This window comes from Balaenoptera physalus, assembly GCF_965194825.1.
Source record: "Balaenoptera physalus genome assembly, chromosome: 4".
NCBI classification, from domain to species: Eukaryota; Metazoa; Chordata; class Mammalia; order Artiodactyla; family Balaenopteridae; genus Balaenoptera; species Balaenoptera physalus.
The window spans coordinates 73930270-73936649 of NC_138891.1; positions in this window are offsets into that span (position 1 = coordinate 73930270).

Below are 6380 nucleotides of genomic sequence, written 5' to 3' on the forward strand. Positions count from 1 at the left end.
TCTGTATGACAGTCTCTAGATCCATCCACGTCTCAACAAATGACCCAATTTCCTTCCTTTTTATGGCTGAGTAATATTCCATTGTATATATGTACCACATCTTCTTTATCCATTCATCTGTTGATGGGCATTTAGGTTGCTTCCATGACCTGGCTATTGTAAATAGTGCTGCAATGAACATTGGGGTGCATGTGTCTTTTTGAATTATGTTTTTCTTTGGGTATATGCCCAGTAGTCGGATTGCTGGGTCATTGGTAATTCTATTTTTAGTTTCTTAAGGAACCTCCATACTGTTCTCCATAGTGGCTGTATCAATTTACATTCCCACCAACAGTGCAAGAGGGTTCCCTTTTCTCCACACCCTCTCCATCATTTGTTGTTTGTAGATTTTCTGATGATGCCCATTCTAACTGGTGTGAGGTGATACCTCATTGTAGTTTTGATTTGCATTTCTCTAATAATTAGTGATGTTGAGCAGCTTTTCATGAGCTTCTTGGCCATCTGTATGTCTTCTTTGGAGAAATGTCTATTTAGGTCTTCTGCCCATTTTTGGATTGGGTTGTTTGTTTTTTTAATGTTGAGCTGCATGAGCTGTTTATATATTTTGGAGATTAATCCTTTGTCTGTTGATTCGTTTGCAAATATTTTCTCCCATTCTGAGGGTTGTCTTTTCGTCTTGTTTGTAGTTTCCTTTGCTTTGCAAAAGCTTTTAAGTTTCCTTAGGTCCCATTTGTTTATTTTTGTTTTTATTTCCATTACTCTAGGAGGTGGATCAAAAAAGATCTTGCTGTGATTTATGTCAAAGAGTGTTCTTCCTATGTTTTCCTCTCAGAGTTTTATAGTGTCCGGTCTTACATATAGGCCTCTAATCCATTTTATTTTTGTGTATGGTGTTAGGGAGTATTCTAATTTCATTCTTTTACATGTAGCTGTCCATTTCTCCCAGCACCACTTATTGAAGAGACTGTCTTTTCTCCATTGTATATCCTTGCCTCCTTTGTCATATATTAGTTGACTATACGTGCGTGGGTTCATCTCTTGGCTTTCTATCTTGTTCCATTGATCTATGTTTCTGTTTTTGTGCCAGTACCATATTGTCTTGATTACTGTAGCTTTGTAGTATAGTCTGAAGTCAAGGAGCCTGATTCCTCCAGCTCCGTTTTTTTCCCTCAAGACTGCTTTGGCTATTCGGAGTCTTTTGTGTCTCCATACAAATTTAAAGATTTTTTGTTCTAGTTCTGTAAAAAATGCCATTGGTAATTTGATAGGGATTGCATTGAATCTGTATATTGCTTTGGGTAGTATAGTCATTTTCACAATATTGATTCTTCCAAGAACATGGTATATCTCTCCATCTGTTGGTATCATCTTTAATTTCTTTCATCAGTGTCTTATAGTTTTCTGCATACAGGTCTTTTGTCTCCCTAGGTAGGTTTATTCCTAGGTATTTTATTCTTTTTGTTGCAATGGTAAATGGCAGTGTTTCCTTAATTTCTCTTTCATATTTTTCATCATTAGTGTATAGGAATGCAAGAGATTTCTGTGTATTAATTTTGTATCCTGCAACTTTACCACATTCATTGATTAGCTCTAGTAGTTTTCTGGTGGCATCTTTAGGATTCTCTATGTACATTATCATGTCATCTGCAAACAGTGACAATTTTCTTTCTTCTTTTCCAATTTGTATTCCTTTTATTTCTTTTTCTTCTCTGAATGCCGTGGCTAGGACTTCCAAAACTATGTTGAATAATAATGGTAAGAGTGGACATCCTTGTCTTGTTCCTGATATTAGAGGAAATGCTTTCAGTTTTTCACCATTGAGAATGACGTTTGCTGTGGGTTTGTCATATATGGCCTTTATTATGTTGAGGTAGGTGCCCTCTACGCCCACTTTCTGGAGAGTTTTATCATAAATGGGTGTTGAATTTTTCAAAAGCTTTTTCTGCATCTATTGAGATGATCATATAGTTTTTCTTCTTCAATTTGTTAATACGGTGTACCACATGGATTCATTTGCATATACTGAAGAATCCTTGCATCCCTGGGATAAATCCCACTTGATCATATGATCCTTTTAATGTGTTGTTGGATTCTGTTTGCTAGTATTTTGTTGAGGATTTTTGCACCTATATTCATCAGTGATATTGGTCTGTAATTTTCTTTTTTTGTAGTATCTTTGGTTTTGGTATCAGGGTGATGGTGGCCTCATAGAATGAGCTTGGGAGTGTTCCTTCCTCTGCAATTTTTTGGAAGAGTTTGAGAAGGATGGGTGTTAGCTCTTCTCTAAATGTTTGATAGAATTCACCTGTGAAGCCATCCAGTCCTGGACTTCTGTTTGTTGGAAGATTTTTAATCACAGTTTCAATTTCATTACTTGGAATTGGTCTGTTCATATTTTCTATTTCTTCCTAGTTCAGTCTTGGAAGGTTATACCTTTCTAAGAATTTGTCCATTTCTTCCAGGTTGTCCATTTTATTGGCATAGGATTGCTTGTAGTAGTCTCTTTTTTAAAAAATTTTATTTATTTATTTACTTATTCATTTATGGCTGTGTTGGGTCTTCGTTTCTGTGCGAGGGCTTTCTCTAGTTGTGGCAAGTGGGGGCCACTCTTCATCGCGGTGCGCGGGCCTCTCACTATCGTGGCCTCTCTTGTTTCGGAGCAGAGGCTCCAGACGCGCAGGCTCAGTGATTGTGGCTCACGGGCCCATTTGCTCCGCGGCATGTGGGATCTTCCCAGACAAGGGCTCGAACCCGTGTCCCCTGCAGTGGCAGGCAGATTCTCAACCACTGCGCCACCAGGGAAGCCCCTGTAGTAGTCTCTTAGGATGCTTTGTATTTCTGCAGTGTCTGTTGTAACTTCTCCTTTTTCATTTCTAATTTTATTGAGTCCTCTCCCTCTTTTTCTTGATGAGTCTGGCTAATGGTTTATCGATTTTATCTTCTAAAAGAACCAGCTTTTAGTTTTATTGATTTTTGCTATTGTTTTCTGTTTCTATTTCATTTATTTCTGCTCTGATCTTTATGATTTCTTTCCTTCTGCTAACTTTGGGTTTTGTTTGTTCTTCTTTTAGTTCCTTTAGGTGTAAGGTTAGATTGTTTGAGATTGTTCTTGTTTCTTGAGGTAGGCGTGTACAGCTATAAACTTCCCTCTTAGAACTGCTTTTGCTGCATCCCATAGGATTTGGATCATCGTGTTTTCATTGTCATTTGTCTCTAGGTATTTTCTGATTTCCTCTTTGATTTCTTCAGTGACCTCTTGGTTATTTACTAACGTATTGTTTAGCCTCCATGTGTTTGTGTTTTTTATATAAATTTATTTATTTATTTATTTTTGGCTGCGTTGGGTCTTTGTTGCTGTGTGCAGGCTTTCTGTTTCTCTAGCTGCGGCAAGCGGGGGCTACTCTTGGTTGCGGTGTGCAGGCTTCTCATTGCGGTGGCTTCTCTTGTTGTGGAGCATGGGCTCTAGGCACGCGGGCTTCAGTAGTTGTGGTTCATGGGCTCTAGAGCACAGGCTCAGTAGTTGTGGCTCACGGGCTTAGTTGCTCCGTGGCATGTGGGATCTTCCCGGACCAGGGCTCGAACCCGTGTCCCCTGCATTGGCAGGAGGATTCTTAACCACTGTGCCACCAGGGAAGCCCCGTGTTTGTGTTTTTAATGGTTCTTTCCCTGTAACTGATTTCTAATCTCACAGCGTTGTGGTCAGAAAAGATGCTTGATATGATTCCAATTTTCTTAAATTTACTGAGCTTGATTTGTGACCCAAGATGTGATCTATCCTGGAGAATGTTCCATGAGCACTTGAGAAGAAAGTGTAATCTGATGTTTTTGGTTGGAATGTCCTATAAATATCAATTAAATCTATCTGGTCTATTGTGTCATTTAAAGCTTGTGTTTCCTTATTTTCTGTCTGGATGATCTGTCCATTGGTGTGAGGTGTTAAAGTCCCCCACTATTATTGTATCACTGTTAATTTCCTCTTTTATAGCTGTTAGCAGTTGCTTTATATATTGAGGTGCTCCTATGTTGGGTGCATATATATTTATAATTGTTATATCTTCTTCTTGGATTGATCCCTTGATCATTATGTAGTGTCCTTCCTTGTCTCTTGTAACATTCTTTACTTTAAAGTCTACTTTATCTGATATGAGTATTGCTACTCCAGCTTTCTTTTGATTTCCATTTGCATGGAATATCTTTTTCCATCCCCTCACTTTCAGTCTGTATATGTCCCTAGGTCTGAAGTGCGTCTCTTGTAGACAGCATATATATGGGTCTTGTTTTTGTATCCATTAAGCCTGTGTCTTTTGGTTGGAGCATTTAATCCATTCATGTTTAAGGTAATTATCGATATGTATGTTCCTATGACCATTTTCTTAATTGTTTTGGGTTTGTTTTTGTAGGTCCTTTTCTTCTCTTGTGTTTCCCACTTAGAGAAGTTCCTTTATCATTTGTTGTAGAGGTGGTTTGGTGGTGCTGAATTCTCTTAGCTTTTGCTTGTCTGTAGAGCTTTTGATTTCTCCATCGAATCTGAATGAGATCCTTGCCGGGTAGAGTAATCTTGGTTGTAGGTTCTTCCCTTTCATCACTTTAAGTATATCATGCCACTCCCTTCTGGCTTGTAGAGTTTCTGCTGAGAAATCAGCTGTTAACCTTATGGGAATTCCCTTGTATGTTATTTGTCATTTTTCCCTTGCTGATTTTAATAATTTTTGTCTTTAATTTTTGCCAATTTGATTACTATGTGTCTCGGCATGTTTCTCCTTGGGTTTATCCTGTATGGGACTCTCTGCGCTTCCTGGACTTGGGTGGCTATTTCCTTTCCCTTGTTAGGGAAGTTTTCGACTATAATCTCTTCAAATATTTTCTCGGGTCCTTTCTCTCTCCCTTCTCCTTCTGGGACCCCTATGATGTGAATGTTGTTGCGTTTAATGTTGTCCCAGAGGTCTCTTAGGCTGTCTTCATTTCTTTGCATTTTTTGTTCTTTATTCTGTTCCACAGCAGTGAATTCCACCATTCTGTCTTCCAGGTCACTCATCCGTTCTTCTGCCTCAGTTATTCTATTGATTCCTTCTAGTGTATTTTTCATTTCACTTATTGTATTGTTCATCTCTGTTTGTTCTTTAATTCTTCTAGGTTTTTGTTAAACATTTCTTGCATCTTCTTGATCTCTGCCTCCATTCTTTTTCTGAGGTCCTGGATCATCTTCACTATCATTCTTAATTCTTTTTCTGGAAGTTTGCCTATGTCCACTTCATTTAGTTGTTTTCCAGGGTTTTATCTTGTTCCTTCATCTGGTTCATAGCCCTCTGCCTTTTCATCTTGTCTATCTTTCTGTGAATGTCAAAGTGTGGAGTCTTTATCACTGGACCACCAGGGAAGTCCCTATGATTTCTTGCTGCAGGTTTTTTGTACATACACTTCATCAGGTTAAAGAAGTTCAGTCCTACTTTGCTAAAATATATTTCTTTAAAAATTGAGTTGAGGGCTTCCCTGGTGGCGCAGTGGTTGAGAGTCTGCCTGATAATGCAGGGGACACGTGTTCAAGCCCTGGTCTGGGAAGATCCCACATGCCGTGGAGCAACTAGGCCCGTGAGCCACAACTACTGAGCCTGCGCATCTGGTGCCTGTGCTCCGCAACAAGAGAGGCCATGATAGTGAGAGGCCCGCACACCACGATGAAGAGTGGCCCCCACTTGCCGCAACTAGAGAAAGCCCTAGCACAGAAACGAAGACCCAACATAGCAATCAATCAATCAATAAAAATCTTAAAAAAAAAATTGAGTTGATATTGAACTTTACTAAATTCTTTTTCACCTTTTGCGATGCTCATTTAATATACTAATATGGTAAATTAAACTGATTTAAAATTTTACTAACTGTGCATAACTCTACTTGATTGGGATGTACTGCCTTTTTTATACATTGCCATATTTGGTTTTTCATGAATAAGCCTGCCCTGTAATTTTCCCTTTCACATGTTGTTTTGGTATCACACTTTATGCTATCCTCGTAACAGGATTTGGGGAGTGTTTTCTACATACTGGAGTAGTTAGTTTGTGCAGGATTGGAATTATTTTTCCTTGAATATTTATAGAACTTTCTGGTAAAACTGCCTGAGTTTTTGCTCTAAATTTCATCCAGGGAACAGGTAATAACTAGCCTCATAAAATGGATTAGAAGAGAGGGAAACAAAAATAAATGTTCTTTGCACACTTCAGGAACTGCTTGGTCTATATAACTGTGTCTAGATGTAATACATAGAGAAAAGTCTGAAAAGACAGAAATGGGTAAGATTTCCTTCAGGAAAGGGACTTGGAGTGGAGTGGAGTAAACCTGAATTGCTGTTATTTACGAAATGAGAATGTATTCCTGTTTTACTT